Consider the following 23,063-nt stretch of genomic DNA (forward strand, 5'->3'; position numbering starts at 1 on the left):
AAATTGGGGGTTAGGGATTGTGGGTCCTGAAGCTGCCCTAATTACCAAGGGGTCTCCCAATGACACGGGGTTTCTCCTCCAGGGGCAGTTTAGATACTGCTCTGGGGTTCTACCAACACATATACACTCCGTAGTGCTATCCTGGCGGTCGCAGACCGACGCTTTAGTGCCTGAAATATGTGATACGACGGGCACCATGTTAGAGGCCATGCTGTAAGCGCCCCCCTAAGAAGATTACGTTGATCTTGCATGTAGATTCTGGGGGTTTAGTCCTAAAAAGATTGGACGGCTGTTCACCGGAGCCTTATCAGCACCGGAGTTCGGTATCGGAGACGGCCTAGATATTAACATTGGTTGTATCGAAGTTAGATTCCTTTTCAATACACATCTATCAGCAGTCTGTACAAAATAAATGCACTATAAAAATATACAAGTAAAGGTATATAGATGTAAAATATATAAATACAAATGAATACACTGAGGCGTATATCAGAGATGGAGTACTCGAGTCCTGGACTTGGACTCGAGTGCCGATTTTCATGACTCGTGACTCGACTCGGACACTGATTGACGCGGACTCGACTCAGACTCGTGAATTCTCGCGCACGATGACTCTGACTCGGACTCGTGAATTTTTAAACCACGATGACTCGGACTCGTGAATTTTTAACCCACGATGACTCGGACTACATTGACGCTCCGACTTGGACTCGGATTCGAGCAAGTTTTGTCTGGAGTCAGATGTACTCTGTCCCGGCTGTGCACCTGTGAGGCGGGTTTTCTACTGGGCGCGCCCCCGCTATTCCAGTATAAAGATGTCCAGAGACACCCCCGCATCGTGCTGAATGCTTTCATAGATTTTGCTTCGACATTGAGAAAGAGCAGCGCAAAATCCTCGTTATGTGGAAAAAAAATTGAAGAGAAGGCTCCATAACACATTACTCTAAGGATGGAGTTCAGACATATAGGCTGTCTTGAACACTATCATCAGAGTAATGTGATGTAATAAAGATTCAGCCGATAACACGAAAGCACATGGCTACTTAACATGCAGAATGTCTCATTTTGCATGCTAAGTAGCCATGTGCTTTCTGGGGCTTAATCTTTATTGATAGAATTGAAACATTCTCTATAATAATTGTAGCGTCTCCGACACCCTTGCTTTTATACAATCATTACCAACGTAAGAACTTATGCCCTTATCAGCCAGGTGCTAAAAACCGAATGCAACTATTTAGTATATGTTAATTTATTCGTCATCTATCCGTCATTATACATGTGTTTACACTGCTCCGTTGTCCATTGACTTCCGGTAAAAGTTCCTTCAAAATAAGAGTCCCGATCTTATTACTATCAAAAATAAGAGTGCAAAACGAAAACTTTACCATAGGAAAATATTGGCATACAAATATAATCACTATAATCATTTGAAATATATTTAGACATATTAAAGGTCATTTACAATAATACAAATAATAATAATAATATTAATATTAATATTAGTAATAAGCTTTATATTTGTATAGCACTTTTTATACAAGAATTGTAGCCAAACTCGCTTCACAGCAGTTCAATAGACACATTAGTATAACATGACAGGATAAAAGCAATGTAGAGGAGCTACAGCTACATTTCAACAAATGTATCCACTAAGATTAATACATGAAGACTTGTGACTCAGACTTGCCTTGGACTCTTCTTGGGTGACTCGGACTTGGACTCGGACTCGAACACAGGTAATGATGACTCGGACTCGACTCGGACACTCCTTAGGTGACTCGGACTTGGACTCGGACTCGACTCGACTTGAAAAGTGGGGACCCGAGAGTGACTTGGACTCGTGAATTGGACTCGTGAATTGGTGACTTGACTACAACACTGGTGTATATACGGTATATACAGCAGTATATGTGCAAAGATCAACGCGCTTCAGAACAGCACACAACAACACTATAGGCAGTGTGGGACAGAGAGGGGTTCATTGACAGCAGTCTGACTGCTGAAGGGAAGAAGCTGTGCATGGTCCTGTCGACCCGACGATTAACTCATTGCCAAGGTCTGAAAACAGCAGCCTCAGCTACGGATACCTGGGAGGCAGTAGCTCCGATCGCTCTGCTTCGAACTGTCTGGGGGAGATGGTGAAGGTTTGGATGTTTTCCTGCAGTGGTTCTTCTTAACGCTCTTTCATCCACTCCTGACTGGTTGTCGGTCCGAGGAGATGGATGTCTAACCAGTGATTGGCCTCCTGAGGTTCTAGACATGCCAGAGGTACTTGGGGGTGAAGTAGTGTCAACCGGTGGGCACTGGGAATTCACAACAGGCACATTAATGTTGGTGTATTGTGGCCTTACCACACAGAAGTCACCATCCAGCGAGTCTTCGTCACCCACCGTGGGTTCTATGTCTTCTTGGGCATAGGCCCCATCGGCTTCGTTAGTGTGTGCTTGTCCATAGTGGCCTTTGAGAAGTGAGCGATGAACATTCCTTGCCTTACTGGGATCATCCACTGGCGCAACCAGTACACAGATCCTCCTTCTTTGGGGGCTTTCAGGCCACGCAGTCCAACATTCCTGAGATACACCATTTGTCCTTCATGTAGGGGAGCATCCCTCACTTTTTGTTCATGGTGTGCCTTTCGTTGACTGGCAGCGGCTTGCAGGTGTCTGGTAGCTTCCCCAAATGCCACCTGAAGCCTAGTCTGTTGCTCCACAATCCAGTCCTGGGCACTGCCTTCTTCTGAGGCTCGGTTCTTCCCTAGGAGGAAGTCAACAGGTAAAAGGGGATCTTGTCCGAACATCAAAAAGAAAGGTGACTCACCAGTAGATTGATGTGCTGTGGTATTGTATGAAAAGGTTAATTGAGGCAGATAGGATGACCAATCTCTTTTCTTAGTGGTGGGAAGGGTGTGCAGAAGGTTATGTAAGGTTCGATTGAATCTTTCACATTGGCCATTCCCAGCAGGGTGGTATGAGGTAGTGCGGGACTTTTTAATGCCATACAAACTACACAGCTGTTGGATCAGTGCACTCTCAAAATTTCTCCCCTGGTCCGAGTGGATTCGACCGGGGTCACCAAATTTGCAAAACCACTCATTTACCAACACTGTAGCCACAGTGGATGCCCGTTGATCGTGGGTGGGGATGGCCTGGGTATACTTCGAGAAGACATCCGTCATCACAAGCACATTCTCCATCCCGTTCTTCGATGGCTCCAGTATTGTAAAATCCACAGCCAGAATTTGGTTTGGGCATGCAGCAAGGAGGTGGCCCATGTACGTCCAGGTCGAGAGCTGGGTGTCCTTAGCTACCTGGCACCTTTCACACTCTTGGCACCAGCGCTTCACATCTTGCTGCATGCCTGGCCAGTAACACCTCCGCCAAACCAAGTTGACAGTCCGTTCCACACCCTGATGTCCATGTTCATGGTGCAGCTGATGCAACACCTGACTCTTCAATGACAAGGGCAGGACCAGCTGGAGAACTTAATCACCATCGGGGGAGAAGACTTTGCGATGAAGCACCCCATCTTGCTCCACAATCCGATCCCACTGCGGGATCAGTGCATGGGTTTCCTTTGAAAGCTGACGACGTTCAGCAGCATCTGGCCCCTTCTTTCTGGTCCAGAACACCAGCTGTGATGGCCTAAGGCCTCGGCTGGCATATGCTACCGGTCTGATCTTACCATCTTGTTCCTGAGAAAGGACTGCTCCCAGTCCACTGTGGCTCGCATCCACTTCCAGAACAAAGGGCAGAGAAAGGTTGGCATAGGCTAGCACGGGCGCTTCAAAACTCTGCTCATGCTGCTCAGTCCACATTGCTGTCAAATCCTTGTTAGATGCCCTCCGAGTCTTGGTGCCTCCCAATTCAGCAGTCAGCCGATACAGGGGGGCTTCCAGCTTTGCAAAGCCGTCCACAAACCGCCGGTAGTAGCTAGCGAAGCCAAGGAATGACCGCAACTTAGTTACATTGGTGGGACGTGGCCACTTTGATACTGCATCGATCTTGCAAGGGTCAGTAGCCACACCCTCTTTGGAGATGACATCTCCCAAGTAGTCAACTTCCTCTCTGAAGAAGCAACACCTCTCCAGCTTAGCCTTGAGGTTCTCCTGCTTCAGCCGTTCCAACACAGCACCCAGACGCTCCATATGTTGGGCTACATTGGATGAGAAAACAACAACATCATCTAGGTATAGTAACAGAGACTGATAATGTTGGGCCCCAAATATTCTCTCCATTAGCCTTTGGAAGATACTTGGGGCATTGCAAAGCCCAAAAGGCATTCTGTTCCACTCAAAAAGGCTGAATGGGGTACAGAAGGCAGTTTTCATCTTATCCTTCTCTGTGACAGGGACTTGACGATACCCACTAGCCAGATCCAGCGTGGAGAACCAACGGGCCCCCGAGAGTGGGTCTAGGAATTCCTCAATCCGTGGCAAAGGGAAGGCCTCTTTTCGGGTCTTGTTGTTAAGCAGCCGGTAATCAACACATATCTGAAGAGTGCCATCTTTCTTTTTGGCCAGGACAATAGGCGATGCGAAAGGGCTACTGCTCTCCCTGATCACCCGTGACTCAAGAAGCTGGTGAATGTGGGTTTTAACCGTGTCATACTCTGAGGGCGGGATACGTCTGTACCTCTGGCGTATTGATATTTCATTGAGTACTCGAATGTCATGTGAGATCACTGCAAACCAAAACTCACTGCAAATCAAAACTCACTACAAACTGTGTCCCAGTGCTCCTACCACTACAAGCCGTGAAGGGAATCAGACTGTGTGCCTAGCCTCCACAACTAGCTGGCTCCAACTCCACTACAAGGGGCAAATAAACAACAAAGGAGTATAAAGCAGAAGAAACAATTATCCAGTTGGTCCAAACGAGCAAACAGTAAAATACACTAAAATCCTAAATATAAGACAGCAAAACTAAACTGAAACAAAAACCTAACTCAAGCAAAACCTAACTGTAGCAAAACCTAACTGTAGCAAAACCTAACTGTAGCAAAACCTAACTGTAGCAAAACAGCAGCTGATACCACCTAGTAGGAAAAACACATTGTACATTAGATTACAATACAGTACACATTTAAATCTTTTAGCTTAGGTAATTATAAACTTACCACTACTCAGTATGATTAATACTAAAGTACCATGGACCAACACACATCCCTCCAGGTTAACAGGAACTTCAGGCATTTGGCCAAAGGAACACCAGATGGACCAGGATACAAGCTGACAGTAGGCTAATACAAATGAATGTAATTCAGTGCTAATATAAGATGCACATGAGGATTAAGTTGCTGATCAAACATGACATCCAGTATCTGACAATTGATCTACCCTTAAGGTGGCCATGTGGCAACAGGCAGATAGCAAATGAACCAAAGGCTGCCATGATGCCACAGGTGCCTTAACCTGTTGAACCCCATCGACCCGCCCCCGGGCGGAAAAACGCATAATCTGCAGGAAACAGCGTCTGAGGGCTTCTTAACCTGTTACGCACCGCCCCCCCAGTACCGGGCGGATAAACGCGTCATTTGCAGGAAACAACGTCTAAGGAATCTTAATATTTAATAAACTATGAATGTTTTATATCCATGTAACGGGAAGAAACTCAGCTAACTGATCTTTTCAAAAAAGAAATCCAAAAAAAACCCACAATGCTAACACTCAGCCTCTGAATTACCCACGAGCAAAAAAATGTAACCTAAAACTGCACCTAAACTCACTCATAACTCCCTTATTACTTATCCTAGATGCACAGCCAACCCCTCGATTAGCATCTCCTGGAGACACAGAATCGTTTGGTGCTCACCTCAACACTGGGGCGCTATAAACAAAAGCGTACATCAGAACATGTGGAGCTAGGTAGCTAGAAACGCTAACATGGCTTACCTTGGTCAAAACTGGTCTTCAATGGCATTAAAACGATAAAAAAACGATGCTGCAGTTAATCCATAGGTTAATCCAATGTGTCTTTGTCCTCTTTGAAATGATTTCTGATAATCCATAAGCATTAAAACTGCTTTTCTGTTTCCAAATGTCAGAGCGAGAGATCGGTCCACTCCCCCTTCGATTCTATTGGCTCTAACGGTCAGAAAGAGGTGTCAACCATGGAAAAAAAAACATTTTCACCCAAATCACCTCAGAGGTGGAGTGGTTTTGGCTAAACCTCTCTAAAAAGGTCAAATGTCACTTGTTTTGCATCAATCTTGATACAGGGTACTTATTATATGTTGTACTTTGGATTCCTAAAGCTTTTAGTCTACTAACCCATCATCCAAGGGTAGTTTTCACTATAAGTAAAAAAGAATATTTGGACGGACACTATAATTTACAGTTTTTTACGATGTAAAATCTGAATTTTCTTTAAAATAAAAAACATCTATATTGATTCTGACACTTCTACATCCAACTCACAGATGTAACCTTGCTTTGATAAAATAAATTATTCATATAACCCTTTTAGAAGTTAAGTTGTAGTCATTTGTTTTGGGCATGTCATTTTCGAGCCTGAAACATGAAAAACAGGCTTGGTGCTTAACAGGTTAATATTTAATAAACTATGAATGTTTCATATCCATGTAACGGGAAGAAACTCAGCTAACTGATCTTTTTTTTTTTTTTTTGCAAAGAAAACCCACAAAGCTAACGCTGACCCTCTGAATTAGCCACGAGCGAAAAAATGCTAACGGCGTTTGCACAGAAACTCACTCATAACACCCTTACTACTTATCGTAACTGCACATCCAACCCCTCGATTAGCATTGTGAGAAGACACAGAATCGATAGGTATATATATCATCACTCCATGATAAGAACTCGCGACATAATAAACAAAAACAGACATCATAACACGTGGCGCTAGGTAGCAAAAACGGCAATATCTCTTACCTTTGTTGTTGTCTGATCAAAAGTTGTCTTCAATGGCATTAAAACGATAACAACGCTGCTGAAGGTTAATCCATAGGTTAATCCAATGTGTCTGTGTCACTTTGAAATGATTTTTGATAATCCATAAGCAATAAACCTACTTTTCCGGTTTCAGATTTCAGAGCGTGAGATAGGTTTCGGTTTACGGCCAACTGCATGCGCGAAGCCCCCACTTTTTTTTTGGTAACGTTGGTGTGTATATGGAAATTCACCTTCGATTCTATTGGCTCTAACGGTTAAAAAGAGATGTCAATCACCAAAATCGACCAATGGTTTCCAGAGAAACGGCAAAAACGCCCATTTCCACCCAAATCACCCCAGAGGTGGAGTTTATTTTGCTAAACCTCTCTATATTGATACAGGGTACTTATTATATGTTGTACTTTGGATTCCTAAAGCTTTTAGTCTACCATCCCATCATTCAAGGGTGGTTTTCACTATAAGTAAAAAAGAATTTTTGGACGGACACTATAATTTACAGTTTTTTACTATGTTCAATCTGAATTTTCTTTAAAATAAGAAACATCTATATTGATTCTGACTTTTCTACATCCAACTCACAGGTTTATCATTACTTTGAGAAAAAAGATTATTAATGTTCCCCTTTTAGAAGTGTAGTTATGGTCATTTGTTCTGGAAATGTCATTTTCGAGCCTGAGACCTGAAAAACAGGGATGGGGTTTAACAGGTCAAACACCGCTGAGTTAATTAGGGGTTGGCTCTGGGGGAGGAGTTGACCTACTTTAGGTGATGGTGAGTTCAGGGCCTAGAGATGAGTGTGGGACAGTTACCTGAACCCAGTGTTCCTGCTACATCTGCAAAGGCTAAAATCAAAATATTCATGCGAGAGGGAGTTTCACTCTTTTGTTTTCATCAGTAACATTGTGAAATCACTATGTAACGCTTCTATTGGCTAGCACTCAAATACATTGTATGTGATAGGCTAAGGGGCGGGACATTTCTAAGCAATTGCCTACACACAAAAGAGCCGACCAGGTAACCAATCAGAGCAGACTGGGCTCTGGTTTCAGACAGAGGGTGAAAAGAGGTGCTGCAGCACAGGCAGTATGAGAAAAATAAAGCATTTTTTGAACATTAAAGCATGGAAACATGTCACAGAAGAGGCACTAAAAACAATATATTAAACCTGAACATTTGTATAATAGGGCCCTTTTTAATTCTTATGTTATATCACACGCCAGTTTGATAGAAAATGATCAACATTGCAGTAGGTCCTGGCCTCGAGACAATTCAGGTGGTGATACACGGTCTACAGTGTGGGACGTGCTATTTTGACACTGACGCCTTTAAGAGCAGACAAAATGTGAGTGACAACATCTGCTAACAGCCCATGATGGCTATGAGTATGATGTCTCATGCAGAGGTGTTATTGAGTCTGCAGGAGATGTCAGAGTGTGTTTATGTGGGGGTTAGACATTCGTAATCAACGGGCATTTCAAAACCAAAAAGAACTCAGAAATGTTTTGCCTTTATTCAACTTTTCTTTTAAGAGTTTTTATCAGCACTTCATAATCCTCGGGGACAGAAATGCAATCAAGCCATTCACAGTGAAAACATCAAAACCTCTAATTTCTGAAATTACTTTGATTACAAACTGAGAAGCAGCTAGGAATACTAATTTGAAAATCCCTTCTTTACTGTAATGCATCAACCAATAACTGTCACTACATTTCATACAAAAGTTCTGAAATGATTAGGGCTGCCAGTCGATTAAAATATTTAATTGCGATTAATCGCATGATGTCCATAGTTAAAGGTGGGGTAGATAATTTTGGAGAAACCAGCTCGAGTGCGCTAGAATTTGAAAATACACAGCCGGAAAAAATCTGCCACTTCCTTACAGAGCCCCTCCTCCAACACACACGAATGCGCACATGACCAATGAGGGCACGAGATACGTTTGTGCACAGATGGAAGGCTGACAGGCAGGTAGGCCATCCGGGCCGGCTAAAATGATTGGTCATGCTTTTTACAGTATTACGGCTTCCACAGATGACATTTTTTTATAGATTTTTTGTCAAAGCACTTAAGATATTCATTGCTATCGGGATGTTAAGAGCATTCCATGGAATATAACAAAAAGTGTATCTCGAGCCGGTTTCTCAAACTTACCTACCCCACCTTTAATCGCGATTAATCGCAAATCAATCGCACATTTTTTATCTTTTCTAAATGCACCTTAGAGGAATATTTTTCAAGTTTTTAATAAACATGGAGAAGCAGCGTTCAGTTATTATGCTCCAAATATCTGGAACAAACTCCCAGACACCTGCAGGTCCGCTGCAACTCTTACTCCTTTTAAATCCAGGCTGAAGACTTTTCTTTTTGTCGCTGCTTTTAATTGAACTATTCACATCTTAAACTGCACTGTAACTTTTATCCATGTATTTTTTCTTTTAATGTTTCTTTTATTATTTTTAATTTTTAATGACTGATTTTAAATGCCATTTTCTTAATGTCTTTCATTTTTTGGAAAGCACTTTGAATTGCCTTGTGTTGAAAGGTGCTATATAAATAAACTTGCCTTGCCTTGCCTTGCCTAATACTCTTATCAACATATGAGTGGACAAATTGTTTGTTTATTATCATTGGAACTATGACAAATATTCTCCTGAATATTGTCAACACAACAACCTGGAACCTCTCTCTCTCTCTCTCTCTCTTACACTCTCTCCCAACCCTGTGTACTTCTCTGCACTGAGCCAGTTGCTCAAACAGACAAGCCTGTTCACAGTTGTCGGCGAAATGCTGCTCCTCTGTCTTCATAACAGTCAAAGCATGAGACTGAAGTTCCCACTGTGGGTCAAAATAATGCGCTGTGATGTGCAGTCGACACGTTGGATGCGATCCGAATTATCTAACGCAGCACCCATGGACGCAGCACCCCCAAACGCAGCGCACCGACGGTGTAAGCCGCTGCGAGGCTCCACTAGCACCCCCCACCCCACCCGCAAGCGAACGGCAGGAGCGGGGCTGTCAACATCAGCTGTGTGCTTGGCTTGCCGTTTAACACACCTTTTCTTGAATCCATATATCTCTCGCTAAATCTCCCACCATCCAACTAACAACAACAACAACGTCAAGCCTTTGCGCTCTGAAACTATGGGGCGGCCGAGGACAAATACACATGCGTTAATTGCACGGTAAAAATAATTAGTGGCATTAAAAAAAAATTGCGTTAACTTGACAGCCCTAGAAATGATTTTACTTAACCTCTTAAGGACGACGCTCCCCCCATTGGACCCCTCCCACCGTTTTTTTTTTCGAGACAATGTCTCAGGGCTTCTTAACATTTATGAAACTATTAATGTGTAGCACCAGATTAACGGGAAGAATCTCAGCTAACTGAAGATATGAACCATTTTTACCAAAACAAAACACAAGGGTAATACCAAGCCTCTGAATTAGCACTAAGCGAAAGAATGCTAACGCACTTTAGCACACAACTCAAGATAAAGATACCCTTATCACTTATCGTAGCTGCACATACAATATATCCGATTAAAGCTGAGACTCCACAGATTATAATAGGTATAGTATCATCACTGAGCGATCCGAACTTGCGACAGGGGAAGCAAACACAGACATCACAACACGTACCTTTACGGAGCTTTTACGGGAGATCGTCTCACCGTAGCTGTCAATCTGATCAAAAGACGTGTTCAATGGCATTAAAACGAAGAAAAAAAAGGCTACAACTGTTGATACATAGGTTAATAATGTATCTGTGCCTTTGAAAAAATTATTTATAATCCATAATTCCATTTTTATGTAAAAATCGGAGAGAAAAGGTTAGCTGCTAATGGTAGCCACCAGAGTGTATACAGCTTCCGGTTTTGGTCACGCGTCACTCTCACTCCTTATTTGTTAACGTGTTGGTGTGTATAGAACTTTCCCTCGATTCCATTGGCTCTAGCGGTTATAAAGAGATTTCATTCATCAAAATCGACCAAGGGGGACCAGAGATAGGTCAAATCCACCCAAATGACCCCAGAAGTGGGTTTTTTTGGCTAAATCTCTCTAAAAAGGTCAAATTTAACTTGTTTTGCATCAATCTTGATACAGGGTACTTATTATATGTTGTACTTTGGATTCCTAAAGCTTTTAGTCTACTAACCCATCATCCAAGGGTAGTTTTCACTATAAGTAAAAAATAATATTTGGACGGACACTGTCATTTACAGTTTTTTACTATGTAAAATCTGAATTTTCTATATTGATTCTGACTTTTCTTCATCCAACTCACAAGTTTATCATTACTTTGAGAACAAAGATTATTAATTTAACCCTTTTAGAAGGGAAGATATGGTCATTTGTTCTGGGAATGTCATTTTCGAGCCTGAGACCTGAAAAACAGGCTCAGTGCTTAACAGGTTAACACGCTGATGTTATATTTGCTGTTTATACTGACATACTGGCTGTTGGCTTTTTTTATATCAGAGGCACAAACATCCCACAGATTGTATTTGTTATTAGCACTTGACTGCAGATCATTTATTCAGCTGATTAAAAATGTAGTGAATGCAGCACACAGCTGGCAGGGTAGCTGCACATACTTAGACCCATCATACACCATCTCATCTGAATTTCAAAGATAGAGAAATCCAAACTAGCACTACTGAATAAGAACCAGACACGCTTAGCATGGATAAGCACAACAACATTTAATTTCAATAATTGAATTGAACCATTTTTATTTATTTTCTTAAGCGGGTGCATAAAACAATAAAGCATGGTTCCTCTCAAAAACAGGCTTTCCGTATAAATATATACAGAACAAAACAGATTTTCTTTTGTTGGCCACTTGGGGGAAGCACAGCAAGCGGACAAGAAAACATCAACATATTATCATCATATAAAGTAGAACGATACAATATTTTCACATTATCTTTTCAAATGATGTTTGTTGTTGTTTATTGGCTTGCCTTTCTAGACTATTTTCATGCACCATGAATTTATCAACCAAAAACAATATTTTGGTGAGGCAATGAGTTTATGGGTACCACTTTACAATAGGACTACCCTAAAGGATTCATAAAGGGTTTATAATTAGGTTATGAATTAGGTTGTAAACACTTTATTAATCATTAAGAACCATTTATAAACCAACACACTCTCACTCCATAAACGTCCAGGAGCGACGCTTGGTCAGGGTTCCGAGGCGTGCAGTTGGGACGCTCCTAGGCTCCTTCAGCTTCATAAACAGACGCAAATAGCTTTCAACTGATTGCAATGTATTCCCATCTGCGGCGGGATTTGACGCTCAAGAAGACCTTAACCTAAAGTATTCTTTAATGTTTAAATAAAGCCTTATTAGTTTGTCTGTTTTGCACATCCTCCTATTAATATCTAATAATAAAATTATAAAATGCAATAATGTGCTTTAACCAGTAGGTGTCCCTTTCTATCAGCTGTGCACCGTTATGGCGTAAATACAGCCTATCTACCAATTGGATCAAATATAAAAGTCAGCCGAATTAGTGTTGATACTGCAAGGAGACGTATTGTGTGAAAATAAATGTAAGATGTTGTTTAATTGCTTATATATTTAAGATCCACGTCACGTTTTCAGTTTTGGCGGCAGTTGTTCCTGTTTGTCTAGAAGTCTTCTCATCAGGGCTCTATAAATAGACAACTACGGCAGATATGTAATATTTAATGCAGCCGAAACGTGTATTACAATGCCGTTATGTGATGACCTCCAAAGAGAAAAGCAAGCACACTCTGAATAATGTATTATTTAATTTCTTTTAAATGTTTTCGGATTTCACATCGCATAAACACCAAATCCCAGCGTGCATAGTGGAATATCAGTATGAGAAAAACGGCATCATCTGTCCTTTGACCCTCACATCGTACAAGGAAAAACTTCCAGAGAAAAACCCACAGTTAATATTCACACATTCCTTCACATTTAAATTTAAATTTACATTAAAGTATTTCGTGAGGCCTTCTAACATGTTTTTAAATATAACTACGGTTGTAGTTGAAGAGTTTGTAAATTAACATGAACCGAAGCTGTTGCCTGTTGCAATATACAGTCTATGGTTGCTACAGAGGATTGTGGGTAATGTAATGTCTTCGGCCATCCAAAACTCATAGAAAACGACTTGTTTCTCAGAATTGAAGGGGAAAACGTGACAAAAGCATTGTAAACACACTAAAACCTATCAATGTCGTTTGATTAACAAGGATAATCTGGTGTTTTTGAGTTGATGAGTAGTGGAGATATCACTGTCAAATCAATCGACAGTAAGGGGAATACTTACTTCCGGGTGTACAATTCTCCGTTATCCAATGGGAATGGACGCTCACATTGCCTTTAACAGCCGCCGACACAAACGAATGCCGTGCTTCCATGAGCGTCAAATCCCGCTGCAGATGGGAATACATTGCAATCAGTTGAAAGCTATTTGCGTCTGTTTATGAAGCTGAAGGAGCCTAGGAGCGTCCCAACTGCACGCCTCGGGACCCTGACCAAGCGTCGCTCCTGGACGTTTATGGAGTGAGAGTGTGTTGTATAAACCAGTTCTAACATAGTTTTCATACATCAACACAGGCTCACTATTTGGCAAGATGAATAACAGATACCAAGGATGCTGGCTGATGAAGAAGACGAAGTAAGCTAGGTAGCCAATCAGAGGTTGTGCTAGACTTTTTCGCTGCCCGTCATTTTGACTGACAGGATCGTACAATTTCCGTGAATATACATTATCACCCGTCGGTCTGTACACAACTCTGACGGGGGGGGGAAGAGAGAGCACGCTCGTGAACTGTCAACGGGGGGACGCGGGGACGCACACTCGCTCGTGAACTGTTAGCGCCGTGTTATGCATGTCCACTGCACCTCGCGGAAGCGCGCACAGCGTAAAGCAAATACTCACAGACATTTCAATGATCTGTCCGGCAAATGTAGGTTTGGAAACGATATCATGCTTTTGGTCGGGCATGCATAACACGGCATAATACCGGAGCCCCTCTGCGGGGAAACTTTGGCGCTGTTCTGAGTTTTCAGATTTCTCCGTCATTGTTAAACAAAAAACGTCATAGACGGAAAATATTCGGTTAACGCGACCTCTGTAGCCAATATAAGGCTTAGCAGTACAGATAAATGTGGGCTCACTATTTGGCAAGCAACCGGTCACAGTTGCCCTGTTTATTTCATGTCTTATAAAAGCTTATTAATGATTTATAAAGTGTTCACAACCTAATTAATAAATGAATTACAAACTATTCGTACACCCTTTATAAGGGTAGTCTTATTGTAAAGTGGTACCAGTTTATACAGTACATGTGTTTAAGGCCAGTAGTTTAATAATTGTGGAAATATTTTCTGCCTGAAAAAAATTAATATGCAATTACCAATGCCTATAATCCGTTAAATTAAAAAGAGGGAGAAGAGAGAAGGGATCCCGGAGGCCATTAGACAGGTCAGACAGGTGGAAGCAGACTGGCTCATTGCACCGCAGCCAGGCTTCTGGTCTGACTGGAGAACTGTCGGCAGTGAGCAACTCTTTATTGGTTTCCAAGAAGCCATTTCTCAAGGGATATTTGGGGTGTCTGAACAGATGTTTAAGAATAGAGTAGTGGGTGCTAGGTTCAGTGTTATGGCCTTTATCTTTTGGACCAATCAGCAATGGACTGGTCAGGGTCACGCATCCGAGCTACGGCAAGGGACCTCCTAATCCTGGCACACACTTATCAGCTGATTAAATGGCCATTATCAGTTGTCATGTGTTGAGGTTGTATGGCCCAACTCTACCCTTTAATTGGCTCAGTAGGACATTACCATCTATTGAATAGCTGAATAACAGCATGGAAGTTCAAAATTGTGCATGAAGAAAGCTGGAAATCAATGTTCATTCAAATAGAAAAGTGGGACTGAAATAAAACATCGAAGTAGTATAGCCAGCAACACCAAAAGATTGATCTGAAAGATGCTCGAACAATCCGTAGAGCTGAAGGGAAGTGCAGCGATTGGTGATAATTACCTCTGTAAAAGATTGTATATGTTCAGTACTGGTTGTAGCTCCGTTTTCTTGTTTGTCAGCAGTTTTACAGAAAGAGAGTACTGGAACAAGTTTTCAGAAACTTTTTGGAAGGATGCATAATGGACAAAAAGAACCCATTACATTATGGAGCGGATCCGATTAACAGAGCGGATCCGAACAACAGGGCAGAGCAATAGAAATATTGACAAGCGCAGCTTTAAAGCAAATTAAAAACCCTCCTTTTAAGCACTGTAACACCTGAATCCATTGCCGTGTATCCTGCTCTGGCTGGCCTCCATCTTGAAGAGAATGGCTGTGCACAGGGAGCTCCCTCATTAGCTTCTTTTCTGGCTCATACTCTGTTTTGGATGCAAACCATACACTTATTGCCTTTGCAGCTGCTCAAACATGGAGAACAGTGCTCTGATTAAGTGGCCTTAATGAGTTCCCATTTAAATAACGCCAGGTTATAACTGAATTGTGCAAAGTAACAGTATTACATAAACACACTTTCTATGTTGCAATATGAAAATGTTTATTGTTACATTATCCATTATGCACCAAATTGACTCTTTTGAACGCCAACCAAGAATAGAGGGGTCATTATGCTGTGAAGGAACAGCAAGTGCTGAGAGTGCCAGATCAACTGTTTCTGAGATGTTTTCACTTCTTTTCAGTACCACCATTATGCTAGGATTGCTGTACAAAAGTCAACACATCCATTATACAGTGGCACATGTTGTAGGTGGTTGAGATGACACTGGTCACGCCAAAACATGACATTATTGGACAATGGAATTGAAAAATGTTGTCCTAATGAACACTATTGTCCCAATTTCCATAATGGCTGCATGGCCATGTCCAATCTTTGCTTTAACAACTTAAAATCTTCTTGCGTTTCTCTGTGATTCAATGAAAATTAAAGGCAAAAATACAAAGCCACTGTTTTTGTAATTGTATGGAAAAGGTAGGGGCAATAACACAATTGACTTTTAACATCACAATACCAACTAGGCAATTTCATAAAACCGAGAACTTCGATTTTTTTTTTATTTCAGACATTGGTTGTAATTCCTTTATTCTCGTTTTTTGTTGGCAAGTAACACATTCATACAGGAGAACATCTAGTCCTCACGTGCACTGTAGCATGTTTCCTGCAAGTTAAACAGAAATCTATTTTTAAATACCTTTCCTCATTAACACCACTTTGTGTCTGTGATCTGCGGCTGTTCTCAGCCTCATCAACTTGCAGTCATGATTTTAACAACATTCAATTTATTTTCTGGTTGCAGACGTCCTCTGGGTGAATTATAAACCCAAATGAGGGCCAGAGAGAGCTCATCTAAATTCTCTCCTCTTGATTGCGGCAGCCTGATGCACAAGAATACTGACAGAGAGATATATGAGGCTGAACAGTGTTTGGTAACAGAAGTTATTTTCCATTGAAGGCTAAAAGCCACTACTCCGTTCTTCAAGGATTTGCTGACCTACATTCTCAAAGTCAAATGTTGCTATCAGGGTTTTTGACACTTCTTTAAAAATTAACAACTTTTCCAGAAAATCCTTCGCCTTAGCTTCATCTGTGGTTCAGGATTTTGGCCCTACCTTGGAGAAAGCCTCTACAGGGCAATGGTTTACAGGAAGGAGTGACACAATCAATTTGCCGAGCAACTGACACAATCAGCGACTACATAAATCATATCAGCACAGCCAGGCCCCCAGGCGCCTGCTGAGCTGACAGTTTCATGGCTCACCTCCAGAATGCAACCTGTCAATCATCAGTGTGACAGATTCCAGAGGGCAGGTACTCTACACTGTCACAGTGATATCTCAGGCTGTGGGGCTTATTTTTAAAAGTGCGAAAGCTGTAATGATTTACAGATTACCTGCTTAAACCTGCATTCACACCATTGGATTGCTACTTAACAAGATCAGAATCATAATCTTATGTCCTTGGCTCGGCAGAATGATTCCTAAAATGTTCATGAAATCAAACTCTTTTTATACTTGCAGAGGCCAATAAAGTACTCAACATTGGGTAATAAAATCTCAGTATAGTATTTTTTGTTGTGAGTGTCAGAGTCCCCAATTTGTGTGTTGGATTGATATGAAACTGTTCTTCCTACCTGTGCAAAAGTGATTCACAGAAAACAATACATGTGGGCAATGCAATTTCCCAGTTTTTGATTTTATATTTGATTTCCCTAGTGCTGCTATTTCTCATTGGATTTTATTGGGAAGCAGTCACAGGGATTTATTGTTAAATACACAGTTTTGATACTTGGTTTCTTCTTTGTAAATGTTACATTGTTTTGTTGTCTTACATAATACACTTATAAACATCTTATTGATATTTTTTTTCTTCCGAAAGCAACGGAAAGTAATCAGGCTACAATACTTTTATATTTTGATACTGATTACATTTTTTTTCAGCTAACTACTAATTGTAAGGGAATATATTTTTTAAGTAACCCTCCCAACCCTGGATGTAACTATAAAATCAGTTTTGCAGTATGTGTTTTTGTCTAAATATCCAAAAGGTGATTGTCACGATCTGTCTGTGTTGTGTTTTGTCTTGTCTAGATCTGTCTTTGGTTTCCTGTTTTATTTTGAAAAGTGTTCATCCCCCGTCTTGCCTGTTGCTTCCTGTCTGTGTGTTTCCTCCTACCTGATTACCCGATTGTGTTCACCTTGTGTGTCTTGTTTGTTTCATTAGTCCTGTGTGCATTTAGGTTCTGCTTTTTCTGTTAGTCTTTGTGAGATCCTTGTTTGTTGTTGACTGTGTTCACGGGGGAGAGCTCTGTATGTTACTTGTAGCCTTGAAATAAAGGTATTTTCTGTTAAATCTGCATTTGGGTCCTGCCTGCTTCGCTCAACCCTGACAGTGATGGACATTCTGTACCTTAACTTTGTTCCATTGCAGGCTCTGAAAGTTCAGTATCTTGTGACAGGTGGTGGAGGCGGACGTTAGACACTTTGCCTGGTCATATGTAGCAGCTCGTAGGCTCTGCATGCTGTTCTGAGTGACTAACTGACACAAGCCTCAGCACCCTCTGGAATGATACTTTTATTGCTCACTTTCAGGCTCTCAGTACCAGTGAAACTCGGGTAAATTCAAAACATGTTGGTGATATCATTTCAGATTTTATTTGTACTCTCATTCCCTTTATATTGCTTGGTTACAGTGTTTGCATGAGATTCAGTTGTTGATGACATATTTTTGGATCTTTAACTGAAGTACCACAATGTATGAATACTCTGTTATAGTCAAGTTGCAAAAGTAAAAGTACAGAAGTTAAACAATGAGTGTTCAACAAGAAGCAGTATTGCCCCTCCCGTATTATTAGATTATCCTTACTTATTTACAAAGTTGTATGATGCAGTCGGTCAAAGTGGAGCAAATTCAGTCTATCAATAAATCAAACAGTCCGGAAGGCATCAAAGGAAACGTTGGTGTCGGATATATCCTGGTGCAGACATGTTTGTGTAAAGCACATTAAACTACAATCCAGATATTCCGTCTCACTTATGGCTAACACGGTTAGCTCATCCATTTCATTAGCCAGAGTTGTTACGTTGCCCATGATGAGATGGGGGAGACACTGCTTATATTATTTCCTATTCTCCATAGGATCCAGCACTCCTCCGGCTTCTCTTCAGTTTACCCTGCATCCTCTGTGTCTAATTCCAGATTTCCAAAGGGATGGCTGTTGTTCCGACCACTATGCTAGCCGGCTTTAGCACGATTAGTTTCTCCCTGGTGTAAACAAGGCAGCTATGGGTACAGACTGTGGTGTGGATGCACAACAGCAGCAACTCAACGGTGAAAAAACCCAACAAAATCTCTCTCTCAAAGGATTTGTTAGAGAGAGCACAGCTCAATAAGTTACTAATAGAAGTTAGTTATAGAAAAATAGTAAGTACGGTTGGCGAATGCGCACTATGTTCTATCTTATTTTGATACTGTTGGGAAATGTATTCCTTAACAATTCATTTTAAAATCTCAGGCATGTAAAAAGCATAACAAATTAAATATTCAAGTAAAGCACAGGTCCCTCAAAACTCTACGTAAAGTATTGAGTCAATGCGTTTTACACCACAAGAGTGGCATGGAAGTGATTGCACATTTACGCAAACAGTGCAAAATATAGGCCTATATTTATCCAGTGCCAATATATAATTGTTACATTATTTCACAGTATGATTACAGCATGTGAGGTGTAAGTAGCTTGTTCACATCCAATTATCACCGCAGCAAGCAACATCAGCCTGCGCATCAACTGGAGTGACAATTTTGAGGCACTCCTTCGAGGCTATAGCCTGCCAATCAACCTGCTCACACAGGTAATGTATCTGTGCCCACACACACACACGCCTGCCTACACTCAGATATTTTCTCACCTGCCAATCCATCTTGACAGACAGGTTTGAGGCACACTTCCTGTGACAGAAGAGGCAGCGGCCCAGGTAGATAGCAGCAGGAGCGAGGATGTGCAGAAAGAAATGTGCCGATTTCTTTGTCTTTGTGAGCACCCCCGTTATGATTACAATGTTTTACAAAATGGCTGGGAGCCGGAGAGAAACAGCTTGGTGTGGAGCGGCTGTTTCATGCTGCTGCAGCTCTGCCTGAGTGTTACCCCTATGGAGAACGTTGTCAGCATAGACACAATGCATTATTTATGATCCAACACCCTCAGAGACATGTTCTCATTGCTATAGACAATAGCTGATGTTCCATCCAAGTAGTTCATGCAAATGATGATGTAACGCATTAGAGAGGTAGAATGGGAAAATAATATTTCAATATTAATTCAAACATTTTGGTATTAGTATTTAGGTGAAATTTGGAGAAAAATCGTTATTTTCATGTTTAAAGTAAAGCCATCTGATTACTTTTCAATAGTGCTAAAAGTATAATTTAAGGTAATTTTTTTAAACAAAATGTTGTGTTATCATATTTTTTCTCGGGCATCCTGTTCATTCTGTTTTGAAAAGAATAAAGAAGGAAGAATTTATTTAATCAATGATTTAATCATAAATAAAAGTAATTTTAAACGTATTGTTATATACATTTGAAAAAATAAATAAAATTATGTTTTTTGAACAGCTTTACTAATGTTTTTTTTTTTTATTTGTCTGCTGCTATATGACCTTGTTTTTTTAAGTTAGCTTTCATTTAGTATAAATCCTGATATCCACACTCCATTTACGCAGCAGTCAATACATCTACTGCAGAAGCTAACATTAGCTGTCGACCAACATTTGAGGTTATATTCAGCCTCTTGCTAATTAATTTGCAATTACTATTAAGCTACAACTATCTGGCCCTGAAGAAATCCCAGTTTCTATGTCCTTGGCAGACATATCAATTAAGGCCATTGGATGTCTGTAGGGTACAATGATATTAAACTGGCCCTACAGGACTGTCTTTAATTAACCACTGGAAAAAGAGCTAGACTGTAATGAGTGTACTGGTGAAATGACAAAAAGGCGCTAGGTGATGACACACTAACGTCAGTGTGTTGTTTGGACATGCATCATAATATTTCAACAGACATAATCTAATTAAGGAAATATTACAACGATGAGGAGCAGCAGAAATGTATCTAGGACATTAGACATATTCGTAAGAGCTTGTCTTATTATTATCCTTTCATCATGTTTGTTCTACGATATGAAGTATGGTTGCTAATTCGTTACTAAATCAACTACTAAACATTAGCACGCTGACACGCGTCCGCCTTTAGCTTAGCGGTGGTGACGCACAGGCTACACTCACAGTAAATACAAATAAAACACAGCTTTTGCTTGTTGCATCTAATTCTGTTGCATCTCCAGGTGAATGAATTGAAAATGAAATGCAGATAGAGACATTTCTGGCTGAACATGGCTTACTCATCAATGCCATTCGGGACATGTAACATGATTGGTCACGTATTTGGGAGCTAAATGTAAAGCTAACATTCATTCACTTAGGCATGAAATCATAGATAACCTGCTTGGACTACACTTATAAATTGACTTTAAGGCTTTGAATGTAATCTTAATGTAACTTTAAAGAGTTACAGATTAAGTCAAAGTTAATGCTGCACTATTTTTGAACCATCCCCTCAGAGAATAAACACTATTAGCATAGTAAATATGCTGATGACAAAGGCTGCATGCACATTTGGATGAATGTCAGTCTCTGACCTTGCAACTGGACAACTGGGTGCCCTGCCACTTCTCATCGCTCCTATACTCGCATCTCTCTCTATCTCCTCACCCTATCTCCCACTCACTAAACGTGGCCTGAGAGGCAGCATTGCTGAGGCTATTACCTATTTATTGCTGTGCAGATACACTCAGAGCCTCATGGCTTTGTAATTAAAGCTTATCCTGCCTCAGATGAAGATATGGAAATAGCATTACTTCTAAGATTGAACCGATACAAAAAAAACAGCAGCCTTTTGCTTCCTCCTGGCGTCTAGCTAATTTGTAAGCATGGGAGGAATTTTGCTGAGCCAAAATATATCAAAATATGTTTTCAGATATAGTTGGTTAGCTTAGGGCGTGCTTGATTTACTTAAAAGTTAATGTGAATATAAGAAAAAAAAGGGTAATTTACAATGTATCATGTTAGTTAATTACATAAATTACATTTAGGCAACATTGATGGATATCTAATTTCCTCAAATTCTAACAAACGATGAGAAACTAAGGCGTAGGCTCCACGAGGACGAAAACGGGTTGAATCCGCATATTTCTCATGCGTATAGCCCTTTAAGCTCGACGACGCCGTAACAGAAACGTAGAAACAGACCCCGCAAACGACAACGGGTCCAAAGGTGGATAGATCTGGGAACGGAGCGCTCTGGGGGGTCCAACGGGGCCGTGGGGTCGCCTATACGGTCATGCGTTTCATAGCCCCGCCTCTCCCCACCTCTGCTGCTCACCCCCGCAAAAGTACACTGCACACTGAATTCAGATTATTTATCTTTATCTCGATATGAACATAAACGCGAGTGAAGTCTAATCTGACAGGACGGAGACACGCAGCTCCTCCGGCTGTGATGCAGCGGGAGCAAAACACACACTTCAAGTCAGATCATCACCCTTAGCTATTTTAATTACTTCTCAAACTACCTAAACTAGTTATAAATATGTTTATTTTTACTGTCGGGTTTACTTACTGGATCAGCTGCTGCATGAGGAAGCATAAAGATTTAAACTTTAACACACATTGACCGGCGAAAAACTCTGTGCGGTTCCCTCCGCCCCCACCGCGGAGAATAAACAGAAGTGCAGCCATGACAACCATTCTTCTTCGCTGCTTTTGTGGAGGAAGTTGCTGCTTTTGTGGAGGAAGTTACAGCGCCACGTACAGGTTCGGCATATGTACTGCAGCTTTTCCAGCGGTTGGATGTAAACGGAGCCGTCTCGTGGAGCTTGACACAATCCGGTGTATATTGCGTGTGGGCGGAAGGTTTTTTGCGGTTGCGTTTGCGTTACTCCGATGCGTTTTGCCGTATTTGTCCTCGTGGAGCCGGGCCAAGCTAGCTAGAACAGGACCATTTAACATTCTCATGCTAAGTGACTTAATGTGGTCTTACAGCCACATAGTTGATGAATGTCTTGACTGTATTTTTTCCATACAGCTATCAAAGAGTATTGCTAGCTTAAATAGTTGAAAATGAGCATTTGCAACTTTTCTTATTCTGAAATGTGGCAACAGTGATACTGGTTGAATTGTTTTTACCACTGAAAGTTCAAAGGTCAAGGCTAAAATGTTTGCCTTTTTGTCATATCTTTACTAAAGTAGTGTTCTACTATGTAGTGGCAATTTTAGACCATTTGCAAAGGGGGGGATTATACTGAATTTACGGGTACCAACAATATTAGGCCCAACTGCCAGATACCACCACTTCTCCAAAAGACTACAATACACATAACAATAAACAAAAGTATATTCATCAGCGTATATCGTATTTATCACTGTCCATGATAACTACAAATTCCTTTCTCTGTTGATAAATGAGAAGCATGTATGAAAAGAATAATATGATAATTGCCAAATTTGGTAACCAGTAGTATGCTGCATCTACCGCAGTGTGCAGTTTTATTTATAGCTCTTCCAATTATGT

The 23,063-nt window shown here is 41.0% G+C and overlaps 1 pseudogene; it reads right to left on the bottom strand.

Annotated features, from left to right (window-relative positions):
- Positions 1–2,398: 2,398 nt before the first annotated feature.
- LOC117498611 overlaps positions 2,399–23,063 on the bottom strand; it is a 30,489-nt pseudogene continuing 9,824 nt past the window's right edge.

The sequence above is a fragment of the Trematomus bernacchii genome, unplaced genomic scaffold (genome assembly GCF_902827165.1).
Source record: "Trematomus bernacchii unplaced genomic scaffold, fTreBer1.1, whole genome shotgun sequence".
Classification (NCBI taxonomy): Eukaryota; Metazoa; Chordata; class Actinopteri; order Perciformes; family Nototheniidae; genus Trematomus; species Trematomus bernacchii.